Consider the following 15,010-nt stretch of genomic DNA (forward strand, 5'->3'; position numbering starts at 1 on the left):
TAAGATCTACCTCAATAGCTTTACGGCGAGACAGTTTTTGCTGTGTTATCACTTTGGAACTCTTGTCTGATTATCCTTAGGTTAGCATCATTGTTAACAGCAATTAAGATACTGCATCTCTATTCTGGGCACTGCTCTGATTGTGTGTATTGATTTGTGTTCATGGTGTTATAATTTGATGATTGCAAGTCCAACCTAGAAGTTTAGCTCAGGAGAGGAACTTGTGGGAAAAGAAGAATTGGGGATGTTTTCTCATAGCTTTATAATACAAAATGCATTACCTTTAGAAAAGGCTATTATTGTTTTGCGTCTTGTTTTGTTAATAAATAAAAAATGTGGCTGTTTTTGCTTGCCTGTCCATTTGCCGCCCTGGCACAAGAATATACACCGCAGATGTATGGCACAGGTAGGGTGAATCACAGAGGGATAAGAAACCTCTCAGCTCTTGGACACCATATTTTTTGTACCAAGCCATTCACACACACACACACACACACACACACACACACACACACACACACACACACACACACACACACACACACACACACACACACACACCAGCTGGTTCAGTTTTAAATTCTTCCCATCACTTCTGGGAAATGTAAATATTAGAAGGATTTTTTTGTATTTTCTGACATTAATAAGCCATGCACTGTATTGTGCCTTTGTGGTTCTCTGCAATTATTTCTAATATATCTTAACTGTAAAATTTAGATGGAGCTTATGAATAGACTCCAGGAACCAGCCATTCTATGTTCAAATTCCTACTCCCAAATCCCCTGCAAGAATGAGAGGTAGTCATCATGGAGGAATCGTTGTCTATCCCCATTGACAGTGTGGCATGTATTGCTAAATTGCTACACTTCAGGATGAACCCTTGTGGATGTTTCCTCTTTGTGTCTGAGGCAATGACAAAATCTGAAGATGGAATGAGTTTTTTTCATAGGAAGGATTGTAATAGGATTTGGCTTTGATACTATCTCATGAGGAATTTAATGACTTTGACACTGAACCCCTATTGCGATTTTCAGACAGTGCTGAGGAAGTTTTTTTCAAGAGCCTAGAAGGTAAGATGGAGCTGTTATACAAGCAGATGAAAAGGTGAAAGTTCAAAGTGATAAGTTATGAGAAGCATATGGTGAGTGCCTGTGGCAATGTTGCCCCGCCCCTGTGTGTATTTTGGTGTTTTATGTTGTATGTAGTGTGTTAATGTCTGTGTTTATGTATAAAATACACTGGATATTATGGGTTATGTGCACAAGTGTTTAAAATGTATATTTATATTTAGGCACAAGGATTGCACAGCACTTCACATGCAGGTAAAATGTAATAATATCTGAGAACAGGGAATTGCACTTATTAATTCACGTGCAGTTGTACCGAGACTCCAATTGGTACAGCTGCATAAAAGCAGCATGTTTTCATTCATTCTGGGTTGTGTTCGGTGAGTGGAGAACGGGTGTGGAAAGGAGAAAGTAAAAATGTATAGTAAATTAATTCAATTCACCGTGTTTGTCTGTTCGTCCACTCGTTTGTTTGTCTGTTTAGTGTTAGTACGTTTTGTTTGTCTGTTTATTTTGGCCTCAAGTGCCATGTCCTGTGTTTTGTTTGTCTTCAAACCTTTTATTTTCTGTCTGTTTAATCATTAAATGCTGAGCGCAAGCAAGTGCTCAGCTTCAGCAAAACTCCATCTCTCTGTGTCTCCTCTTCTGTGTTGGTTCCTGTTTCTGGTCTGATGTCACCTACTGCAGCAGTCTTTGTGACAGTGCCTGAATAGAATGATAGATAAGTCAGGCTATTGCAAGCACTATGTAGGTCTCACATGTACAGTTTTGAAAAATAAACACACAATATGTTATATTTGGCACCATATAAATCAAGCTTTCAGTTTCCATGTCTTAGTTTCAGCTGTTCTCTTCACTCAACTATGTGGAGTTCTCTCCACCTCTTCCCAATACACTTTGCATGACATCTCTGTGAATAAAAACTTAAATCCCACTTACTGCCAAAGCATGTTCCTTTCAAGACCAAGAAGCATAATGGGAACAGAAAAAGCAACTGGTCAACTGAGTTATGTATAAACTGTGCATACTTGGGCTCTGAAAATAGATGGTAATGTGGCCTGTCTCAGGCCTCTGACACAGACTATGTGTAAATGTAGCCTTTTGCTGTCAGATAATAAAATGAATGAGTTGTTGGAAGTCAAAATATTCCCATAGAAACTCAGCTTGTATAAAGCTTATCTTACATTTCCAGCGGGAACCCCATTCAGCTCGGACCACTGCACCCAAGAACAGTAACGCAAGTATCTATTTCCCTAGTGGCCTTCACAGACACAGAGCTGTGATGTCCAGCTTATTATTTTAGGAGGCAGGTGCAGTGAGCTTCCACCATCATGCTTCACGGTAGGGATGGTGTTCTCAGGATGATGTGCGGTGTTAGACTTGTGCCAAACATAGCGCTTAGCGTTGAGGCCAAAAAGCTCTATTTTGGTATCATCAGACCATTGAATCTTCTTCCACTTGGTCTCAGAGTCTCCCACATGCCTTCTGGCAAACTGTAGCTGAAATTTAATGTGAATTTTTTCAACAATGGCTTTCTTTTTGTCATTCTCCCATAAAGGCCAGTTTTGTGAAGCACCCGGGCTATTGTTGCCGTATGCACAGTGTCTCCCAACTCAGTCGTGGAAGACTGTAACTCCTTTAGAGTTGCCATAGGCCTCTTGTTGGCCTCCCTAACTAGTGCCCTTCTTGCCTGGATAGTTTTTGAGGATGGCCTGTTGTAGACAAATTCACAGTTGTGCCATGTTCTCTCCATTTATTAATAATGGACTTTACTCTGCTCTGGGGGATATTCAATGCCTTCGAAATGTTTTTTGTTAGGAAATGTACTAACCAACTGTGGGACCTCCCAGAGACAGGTGTATTTAACCTGAAATCATGTGAAACACCTTAATTGCACACAGGTGGACTCCATTCAACTAATTATGTAGCTTCTAAAGACAACTGGTTGCACCAGAGCTTATTTAGGTGTGTCGTAGCAAAGGGGGTGAATACTTATGCAATTATTTTCTGTTTTATATTTGTAATTAATTTAGAACAATTTGTAGATTTTATTTGTCACTTTGACATTATGGAGTTTTTTTTTCTGTTGACCAGTGGCAAAAACTCCTGATTAAATCAATTTTGATTCCATGTTGTAACACAATAAAATGTGGAAAAGCCTAAAGGGGAGTGAATACTTTTGAGAGCCACTGTATGTCCCTATGTGTGATTATGTCACCTACCAGCCCTGCTGATGCCTTCCCCATGCAAGCTACAATATTTTTAATATAAAACTAAATGTGTTATGTGTCATCATTGTAATACATTTATAAATATATTTGTAACAGAAATCGTAATATTGGAATATTTATAAATATTCAACAAAATTATTTAAAATCATATCAAATACATTTGAAAGATTTATGTAGAATCAATATTTATCCCAGGTCTGAACTCCAGGCCTCCACAGGTGGTCAGATACCCGACTCGGAGCACAGCTACACCCCTGCCTTGCTTTGTGATCCCAGAATTATGCCAACCCAGCAAAAACAAACAACCCAAAGCTGAGTTAAATCATTTTTTGTTCTAATTCTATGTTCTAATTACTTGGGTTCCCATTGCTAACCAGCGGCCCCCCTATGTCTTCCTAGAACACCCTGCTTCTAAGAAAATAATTATAACCCAATGCAACTATGGGGATTAACAGCTACTGGCACCTCAGCAATGGAAACAAGAGTAGGGGGTCAGGCTATCCACTGGCACACACACAACAGTCTGTTTCAGGGTATTAGTCCACCGCAGTCCATTTAGTCCTATATGTGATCTCACATCTTATTAGGGAGCCCTCTTGATTAGTTTAATACGCATAGAATAGGAGAATAGTAACACATTCACTAAAGTATTGATTGTAAGTAAGATTAGTGCAAGTAGAAAGGAAGATGCAGGATCTCAGAGTATTCATATGATTTACTGTAATTCAATTCTTGTTTTGTGGAGGTGAGTCAACAATGAAAAAGACACTTAATCACAAAGAGTTTAAAATTAATTTCCCAGACCCAGCGGCAGCAAGAGCTGGTCTTAGAAGAGCAGGAAGAGCAGAAATAAATAGCAAACAGCAATTAGCTTTGGTAGGGAGCAGGTGCTAAAAATACAGGCAGAGAATCATCAGTAAATCATTCCATTTCTATGTGTTTGTTTTCCAGCTGAGATGCAGTATGGTAATGTTACCAGATGCTCCATTGTAGCTGCAAAACATCATTGTTTTTAAGAATGTTAATGTGAGTCATTTCAATCTGCTGTAAAAAAAAATAAAAATAATTACAGATCTGAAGGCATATCATACAGTGTTTTGAATCAGAAGAGGCAAGTGAATATGGACAGATTCAACTTTGCCATGTCTGTTTAGAAATATGATAGATGTCATCAGAGGAGCATGTGTTTTACATTTTTCTGAAACTGAGGTTGATGTTTAGATAAGGATGCAATAATTGGACAAACAAATAAAAATGCATGTGTTATTAGTATACACTTAGGTTAGTGGGCTGACTCCCAGATAATTGATAAATGTGTTCAAATGTGTGATCAAAAGATCACGAATATGGTTGAAGTTTTATGTGGAACAATCTGAACAGTGGTGACTATTTATCATTCTGAAGAAAAGCCACCTTCTGGGCACTTAACAAATTACATCTGCATTCTATGTTAGCTCTACAGTAGCCACTAACTTCAAACACTTTATTATTCAATGTTAAGCAGAAGAGCATTAGAAATAAAAATTTTTAAAAAAACATAGTTTGTAGCAAAACAAGCATACTTATCCAAACAGCCCTTGCGTCTCAGTCCTCTCATCACACAGATCTATACTGTATATGACTAATACAATAATAACGTCTGGTTGGTGCCACCTACCACACAGCACATGGACATTTCAGAGCAGTCTGACTACAGCAAGTATATTCATGTCTTATCCTACACATTAATAGTATTATTAAACTGGATCAGATAAGGAAAGGATGTATTTCTGTCTGCAGTGGTTTAGGTTCTGGTGATTATATTAAATTAGTATAATATTAAACACGTGCAATAAAGGCTCAGTAAATGTTAGTATATACAGGTACATCAGCTCCTGTTTAATTTACTCTTCATTAGCCTTTTGTTCATAGTATTGCTGTGGTCTTTCGTGGCTTTGTGCAATGTTTGTAAACAGGCGCACACTGTCTTTTTGGTTGAGGCTTTCATTTTGAAATGCTGGTGACCTTCAATATCCTAATGTTACCTGCAAATATAACATGTCCCCAAGTAAATGTTTGCATAGAGCTAGCTCCCCATTCAATTAAGTTTTTATCGGTAAGGAAATTGCGGTTGTGCCATTTTTTTTTTTTTTTTTTTTTTGTATTCAATTCACCCGCTAAAGAGCAAAAGTCAACAATCCTTTTATAATACCCTAATACCTTATAACTAACAAATGCACAATCATCAGGTGCTGAAAACATGAGTGTGGCTGAAAGAAAAGGCAATTGTGTAGCTTTACTGCATGTTTATTGTGCATTATGTTGCTTATCTCAGTTGTTGAGGATTTAAACTACATCGATATTAGTATTCATTATAGAGCCTTTTTAACACCATTATATACAATGTGGATAAATAACTATGGTTCTCTACTTTGAATGACCGGCCTCACCTGACGCGAGACATTTAGCAACCTGTCTCCTTGTTTACCTGTTGTTGACATGCACATTATATTGAACAGCAGGGGCCAGAAAGACACAAACAACAAACCATTTATCCATTAAAGACAGTCACTTAATTGTATTTTACAATCCGTGTGTTTATGTGCATACAACAATGTTAGGTTCAAAACTCACGCATTCATGGATTTCAGGAAACATCTGAATATTGTTACTTGGTTAACTGTTCCAAGTCATGTCAACACAGTAGTAAATAAATATGCCTATACCCAGGTTGGACCAGCGATACAAGTTTATTCAAAGTGGCGGAGTACTACAAAGCCTCAAAAGAGTAAGTAGAGGGGTTCTAAAAAATATAGTGTTACACGTTCTCAAGTTTTGCTACAACTGTTTAAATAACAGTTTTTCTTTTCATTGTTTTCATTCTGGCAACATTCTGACAACTTTTTACTCTTTAAAGTCTGTTTCAGAGCTATTTTAAAAATGTCAGTTTCAGTGCACGGATAGTAAAAGGATTACACTATGTAACACAATTTTTGTTCCTGGGTAGTACGTGTTATTTCCTAATTGCTTATGCCTCAAAAGTATAGAAAATGGCTATTATTCCCCACAAACTTTGCTTTTGTGACCAGGACAGTGATATTTCAAAATATCACTATTTCCAATGGGAAAACAGGCAAATGTGTATCTTTTTGTTCACATAAAGTCAGAAAAAAACAACATATGAATCCAAATTAACATGTATTTATACTAAAGTAATACAAAAATGACTACAAAAGATTTAAAAGTGAGTAGTTTTTCGAGATTTACGATTATACTGTACAGTATAATACAGTATAATCGTAAATCTCGAAAAACTACTCACTTCTAAACCCTCCCCCCGCCAGATCATTAACCAGCTGCTTGCTAATGATGTCCACTTGCTGATTATCTTAGACAGCTTTAAAAACTAGACTTGTGAATCAGCAGTGATACACTGATGCTGATGCTGCTGTTGCTGTTGCTGTTGTTGTTCTCTTGATTTTAAGGTTGGTGTTGTTTTTGGGCTTGTTTCAATGTGGATAGCGATACACTGATACTGATGCTGCTGCTGTTGGTCTCTTGATTTTAGGAAACAAACAAAATTACCAAGATTTCTAGGCTGCGTCAGAGTTCTGGCCCTCCCTTACATCTCCTTCTTGTGGAAACCACTTATATCCGAGATTGGACTTTGTTTTAAACGTTGTTGCGCTGCATTGAATCCTCCACATGGTAGAGAGATCACATCAGTTTTAAATACGGACATAAGTGATTTTTAATCCCTTTTAATCAGTGTATTTTTGTTTAATCATTACTGTATTTTAATGGTGGTTTTTATCTTATTTCTCTTTATTTTTATAAAGCTTCAGACTGTTTATTGTGTGGGTTTTATGATAGTGCTTTGTATATTTTATCTTTTGTGTTTTTGATTTTGTTTTATTTTATTCTAATATGCAAAGATCCCGATTTTAGACTACATAATTTTGTTGTCTTAATGTTATGTTAGTTGCTTTGTGTATTTATTGAACTGTCCAAAATAAACTTAGTAGTAATAAAACGTAGTTAATCTGCTTGCTTGTTCTCACTGTCTTGTGTCACATATCCCTTCCAGTGCCAAATAAAAGAACCTGTGCAGGTGGGCAAATATTTATTCAACTAAGTGTTAAATTATGTAATTGAGCACTTGGTTAGAATAAAAACTAGCAGGACAGTGGTCCTCCAGGAGAACCATTGACTTATACCATACTAAACCAAAAAAAGTTCTGTTAGCATGCTTTACTTTCAGAAATTCAGCAGGTGTACAATTCCTCAAGGTGATTTCACTTGGAAACTGAAATTGCCTGTACCTCTTCAGTACCTTCTTTCCTGTTATTAACCAACCAGCAGTTTCCCATAATAGCAGCTTGCTTCCATACAGTAGCTCTCCTATTGAAGAAAGTAGAAAAGTACCACCTAAAGCCTTATAGAAATTTGTTCCGATAGCCATTGTTCTGGTGAGGAGGCAGTATTTCTACGCTGTAGAGGAATATACAGATATACAAAATTGGAGAACGCTTGTTTTTTGTGTGCAAGTGTTCACTAATGAGAAAGCAAAAGTATCTCAGAGACTTTTCTAGAGGCATTATAGTGGGTTCCCATGCTGCATTGCCCAGCCTGCTCTTAAAGACAGTGTCTTACATGTTCATGGGACGTGATCCTTCAAGCTGTCAAGGGTGTGGAAAGCAGGATGGTTTATTGAATTCGCAGCAGTCTAGTGAAACACACTAGGCTGTGGTTCAGACTAAAGACGTAACAATGAGACATTGAGGATAGGTCATTCTGATATGTAATTCTCAAATGTATCTCCCTTGTGTTATACAGTACATCTGACAGTGATAGGAGTTCTGATCAGTCTACTGTGGAGGACATTTGTTTGGCTTTTGATGGTAAACAGTATAATTCTGCCATCATTACTTTTCCTAAATCCTATAACAAAGTAAACACATGTTTGTGGTCTTGAACATAGGAAGCAAGGTATGGTCAGTCAGGCAAAACAGTTCATTCCTTTTTTTTCTCTTACCACTCAATTCTCAGACAGAGGAGACCAGTCAGTGGTGGCTCATTCCAGCAGGAGTGCTGAGAGCAAGGCTGCACGAATGAAGTGTTTTTTTGCTCATTATGTAGGTGCAACGTGTGTTCTGAAGAACAGAGAATGGAATATTTTAGTATTCAATATTAAGTGAAAGAAAATTAATGCTGCAACAACACAGAGCCTTCAACTCAGATTGAGAGATAAGGAATTATTTTATGCCACTTACATTGAGGCTCAAGAATTTACCTCTTTGGAACTGATAGAAGAAAGGTTTGTGTGTTGCTAGTGATCTTTTAGCATTAAATCATTATTAGGAGCAGTGCCTTGTTGCATGGCTGGTAACTATGATGCAGGAAACAGGTTGAGGTTACTGGGATACAGCAATGGAGTGACGGGGTGCATTTAGATTTCACATGTGTCATTGGTGGCAAATGCACAAACACACTTTCAACTCTGAGGTTACTAATTCAATACAGGTTTAGAGTTGCCTGATTGAAGATCATTTGACTGTCTATAGAATTTGAAGGGATCTTAATAAGGTGTGCCATACTGACACCTTCAAATGAAACCTAAATCTTCTTTATACAACAAGTGGAGAGGGATCTAGCTGTGAATAACTTTTTCTTGTATGATTTTTGGTTTCAACCATTTTCTACCATTAATCTTGGTCAAAACACATTTAAGACCCCACCCCCACCACCCCGTCCGATACAGTCATATAGGAAATGATGTCGTTAGATCTGAGTAGGAAAAAATGTTGTCAAATTTCTATTGAAAAGAAAACATAATTAAGAGCCACCACACTCACATTTTGTTACCTGCAGTGTTTACTTTTTTTTTTTTTTTACAACTTAGAAATACTTTAAATAACTTGTTTTCATTCACATTTCCAGTAAATGTAAACCACCATATGACTTAAAAACAATGTTATTATTTGTTCCATCATTATTGCTTTGTTATGGGTAGGATGGCATTTCCTGACTTTTGTGGCTTCAAGCTGCACCATTAAAGTTAATTTGTCATTTTATTTGTACGGAATTTCTTGACTTTTGTGGCTTCAAACTTAAACCAGAACTATTGGAGGGATGGGAAATGTGTGTCATAAGAATGAGGGTGGAGAGACTCAAACCAAGAATTCCACAGACATCTGTGAAGAACCCCCCCCCCCCACCACCACCACCACCACCAGTGAAATGCGTCTGTGAATAATGCCAGGTTTCAGAAGGAGCACACTTTCCTCCTTCCTGCACTTACGATAGACCGAGCCCTTTCATGTATTGATGGCACTTCAGAAAGCTCTGTAATTTACCTAGACAATACTTTTATCTGCTATTAAATATAGAGAAAAATAAGTGGAATGAATTAAAAAACATAAGGTATAGTAATGTAAACCATTCAGAAATAAAGACATAAAGAACAGACATATGCAACCGTTGGTCCTCCAGAGAAGAGAAGAGAAGATTGGTTCACATGGAACGGGGATATTACTTTCGGCAAAAATGCAGAGTTTGGCTGCAGGAGACTCTAGACCCGTCTCCAGCAAAGCGAGTGCAAGAAGGGTGCACTGAAAGTGCATGCAGCTCACTCATACGTTTTGCTGAAGCAATAGTCAGCAAAAACATAGTCTTTAAGGACATGAGCTTCAGATCCACAGTGTGGAGTGGGTCAAATGGGGATTTTGTAAGGGCTTCCAGCACCACATCAAGGCAGAACGAGGGGAGGCTAGATCTCCTGGGAGGAACCAGCCTCCTCAAACCATTAAGAAATTGGGACATCAGGAAATGGTTTCCAGGCGATAACCCATCTATGCGCATGTGATAAGCAGATATTGCTGCCAGTTATACCTTCAATGCGGAAGGGGACCTACCCTCATCTAATAGTTTCTGGAGAAACTGTAAAATAACTGCCATGGGGCAGGTAATTGGGTCCTGGCCCTGGGCCAGACACCAGTCCTGAAATAACTGCCACTTATACGCATATTGTGACCTGGTAGAGGAAGCTCTCGCTCTCTGAATAGTGGCCATAACTGCCGATGACAGCCCTAGAGCTGACAGACTTTCCCGTTCAGGGGAAAGACCCATAGCTGCATCAGCTGGGGGTTCAGGTGCCACAGATCTCCCTGGGCCTGAGAGAGGAGATCCTCCTGCAGGGGGATCTGCCTCGGCTGGCCGTGTAGGAGTTGCACCAGGGTCGAAAACCAGGTCCTTCGGGCCCACCAAGGAGCTACCAGAAGCACTGTAGCTTTCTCTACCCTGAACTTCTCTAGGAAGGTGGGGAGCAGCGGTATCGGTGTGAAGGCATATAGGAGACAAGCCAGCCACTTGTGGGCCAGGGCGTCAACTCCTAAGGGACTGTCGAGCTCTCAGATCAAGAACCAAAGAGGGCAGTGCGTAGACTCCAGCAAGGTGAAGAGATCTATATCTGCTCTGCCGAACCACTTCGAGATGTGTTCCACAGCCCTGGGGTGGAGACACTATTCCGAGGCCAGGGGACCTCCTCTGGAATAGGACGTCCGCCGTGTGGTCAAGTTGGCCCAGTAAGTGGACTGCTCGAAGAGAAGCCAGCCGGGGCTGTGACCATAGTAACAGCTGAACCACCATGCAGTGAAGGCTTGGAGATCTCAGGCCACGACTGTGGTGTTGTCTGACTGCACAAGCACATGTTTGATCCGGACCACCGGAAGAAAGTGCTGTAGGGCGAGATCTACTGCGTTGAGTTCCAGGACATTGATGCGGGCTGAGGCCCAAGGCCCTGTCCACACTCCCCAAGTCCCCACACCATTCCAGACTATGCCCAGCAGTGGTTGGAGTCGTCTGTGGTGATCACTTCCCTCTGGAAGATGGGACCCATGGTTGCCCCCTGACGAACGTTGGAGGGGATCCTCCACCAGTGCAGGATTCTCCAGCAGGACTGGAATATCACCAGCCTGCGATGTCTGTCTTATTGCGGGTGAAGAGCAAATGAGCTGAATCAAGCCTAGAAAGGCCTTTGGTGGAGAAGGCCCAAAGGAAGGGCCTGTGAGGCAGCAGCCATCAACACTAGCATGCGCTGACACAGCACCATGCTTACTGTCTCTCTCAACCTGACTAGGGAGAGGCAAGACTCTATTGCGGTAACTCTCTGAGTTGTTAATGTGGCTTTCATAGACACCGAGTCTAGGTGGAGGCCCAAAAAATCCGATTGCTGGTTTGGCGTGAAGCTGTACTTCTGCAGGTTCATCCTGAGACCAAGCCGCTGGAGGTGGTCTGTGACCAAAGCCGTATGTGCCAGGGCTTGTTCCTGTGACTGAGCGCAGACAAGCCAGTCGTCTAGATAATTCATCAGTTGAATGCCCTGAACCCGCAGGGGGGCTAGAATGGTGTACATGCACTTGGAAAAGGTATGAGGAGCAAGGGACAGGCCAAAGAGCAGTACGCAGTACTCATAGAACCTGTCCTGAAACGCGAAGCGAAGGTATTTCCAGTGCCCGGACCTGATGGGTATGTGAAAGTACACATCCTTCAGGTCCACGGTGGTAAACCAAATCACCTGGACGACATGGCAGGGCTTGAGCATCTTGAAACATAACACCCGCAGGTGTTTGTTCAGAAGTCTCAGATCCAAGATAGGACGGAACCCGTTTTCTGTGTTAAGAGCCGCATGTTGGGGTGGGTTCTTCACTTCAGTTACTATCCCCCACCGAAAGGGGAGTGGTTTTAACTGGAACTGAAGGCTGTAACCAGCACAGGGGGCGCAGGGGGCGCAGTCGCCGGACCCTTGGGACCCTAGGGTGCCAGTTGCCCCTCTTTGCAGGCCGACCACACTGCGGGGCAGGTGCTGCCGGGCGTGCCATAAGAGCACAGGCTGGCCTGGGCGGAGACTGTCGCCCCCACAGGGGGGAAACCCTAGCAGGCAAAGCAGGCTTCCGTGGAAGCAGCTGGGCATACTGCCTTGATGCCTCCCTGGTCTTCAGAGTCCACTGAAGCACCTCCTCCACTGTGGGGCCAGAAGTATGGCCAGGAGTGACATGGGTGTCCAGGAGAGAGGACTTGTCCAACTCCTGAACTCTAGCCTAGGAAAGCCAGAGTTGCCATCTGGTGAACACCAGTGCCGCAAGGCATCAGTCCTCCACTCTGGCTGTGAGTTGAGTCTGGTGTCTGCCTCAGAGACCTGGTTAAGCTCTTGTCTCTGAGCCGCCATGACCATATCAGGGAGCTCCTTAATAAGGATGGCCTGATAAACAGAGAGCATGTTCGACACATTGGAAAGCCGGGCAGCTGGGAGCAAGCAGCATACGCCTTCTTGAGGTGTGTCTTTGTTGTCCGACACTGTATGTTAGGACATTGCAGGTCCTTGGCCGGTCCAATGCCTGGTGCCTGTACGAGGGCCGCAATGGCGGAGTCCACCGGAGGTAAGTCTGCCAAGCCGGCACCCTCCGCTCCCTGCTTGGAAGAAGAAACCTGAGCTCCAGCCACCATGCTAGGTGCTGATGCTGACTTGAGAAAGGTGGCAGTGTCCTGTCCTGTACTGGCTTAACCGAGGGGAACCAGGAGCCCTGGGGCTCCTTGTCTCTAGGCCATTCCACCCATAGACGTTGAGCCGCTTGCTCAGCCAAAGCCTCAAACGCTGGCCTTGGAGATACCTCCGGTTCCTGCTGCAGCTCATCCATCGAGTTGCAAGAAAGCCCCTCCTACACAAGCTCCTCGTCACCAGATGCCTGCAGAGAAAGGATGTCCTCTTCATAGTCTTAGATGGCCTTAGGCTCAAGCTCAGGCTCAACAGTTGGAATGGGCAGCCGGGGAACTGGCACAGCCATGGTGCCAGGGGCCGACAACATACTCATCATGAGTGACTGTTGTCCCATCACCACCTCCATAAAACAACCAATCTGGTCCGTGAGAGCCGAGATCCCGCTAGGTTGTCTGTCCCTAGGGGACCTGGAGCGCACACGCTTCTACGCGGGAGGTGAATGCTCCTTAGGAGGGGAGTGCCGAAGCTGCCCCACACTCCTGGTAGGTGGAACGAGAGCGTTGCCTGAGAGATGAGGAGGGTGACCTGGATAGCTGCAGGTGGGCAGAAGATGATGCTGTAACCACCTGAAGGGGGAACAGACTCAGAATGAGATCCCCTGCTACATGGAGATCCCAGCCCCACTGCTCTGTTGGCTCTAGCCCTTAGTACCTGCCTCTGGAACTTCCCGCGGATAGTGCAGAATGCTCTGTCGAACAGAGCCAAAGTAGCATGTTCTGGACCCAGGCATGAAACACAGAATTCATGCGGGTCCTCTGAGGGAGCGGGTATGCGCACAGGGTGCGTGATAAGTGCACTGGCGCAGAACAGATTTGCACCGATGAGTGCACGGGATTCTCAGTTGCATGGGCGCACGGGCACCAATGTGCACGGAGAGCACACAAGCCACAGGTGCACGGATAGATGTACCGGCACGGATGTGCACGGGGCACGGGTGTGCATGGGCATGGAAGTGCATGGGTATGCACAGGGTGCATGGGCATGGATGTGCATGGGCACGGGTGTGCACGGGGTGCACGGACATGGGTGTGCACAGGGCACAGGTGTGCAGAGGGTGCACAGATACGGAAGTGCACGGCTATGCATGGGGTGCAATGGCACGGAAATGCACCGGTATCCACGGGGTGCACGGGCACAGATGTGCACTGGCACGGATGTGCACGGAGCACAGGTGTGCCAGATGTGCCTTGTATGCACAGGGTGCACGGGCATGGATGTGCAAGGGCACGGCAGTGCACGAGCACGGTGCTTGGATGTGCACGGGGCACAGGAATGCATGGGTGTGCCTGATTAAAATTAGTTTGGGAGATCTAAGCCAACACACAGGGTAAAAACTTTGTGTGCAGCTGGTGTCTGGAGCAGGCTATTGTCTAATAAAGATCGCTGCTGAGTGTTTAGCAGGCTAAGATCTAATAAAGACCACTGCTGTAGTGTTCCCTCTGGCCCAGGGCGAACACATACACCTGTTTCTCTCTGAAAGAAAGAAAAACAAATGTTAGTACAAATAATAAAATATACAATTAATAACAATAAGCTCTCAAATAATAAAATAATAATAGACAGACTCAAAGAGTCAGCAAGCTGAAAAAGAGTCAGAACGCTCTAATAAGCGACTCAGCCGAGTGCTTAAGGGGCGGTGCCAGCCAGCACGTTGAATAGGAGAGCCTGTGCAACATTATATGAAAAAATCAATGACCGCGGTACTTTTTAAGCAATACCACATTACTGTTTTTTTTCTTGTTGTGGCCACTTAAAATCCCATTCATCTGTAGGTTCGTCTAGTGTCAAAAAATGTCATTTAAAATCTATTTTTACAGTAGATTCCACATTACTCTTGTATTTTTGGTCTCTATTGGATATGTACAGGGAGATCACATTGAATATAAGTAAACTATATGAGTATAACATATAACGATATATATCATATATATATATTAATATATGATCATATATATATATCTATATATAGATATATAGTTTCAATCCTCTAGCCTTTACCTGGCTTTCAGCTTGCTTTGTTTGGAGAATCCTACGTTCCAAATTATAAGACAAAAAGAGTCTTGTTTTCATGCCTAATTGGCCTAGCACACTAAACTTGCCATGCAACTCCCCAGATCTGGATTTATAATTGTGTTATGAAAATAATTATATGAGAAGATCCTGAGTCCTGAAAAGAA

This window comes from Polyodon spathula, chromosome 12 (assembly GCF_017654505.1).
Source record: "Polyodon spathula isolate WHYD16114869_AA chromosome 12, ASM1765450v1, whole genome shotgun sequence".
Taxonomy (NCBI): domain Eukaryota; kingdom Metazoa; phylum Chordata; class Actinopteri; order Acipenseriformes; family Polyodontidae; genus Polyodon; species Polyodon spathula.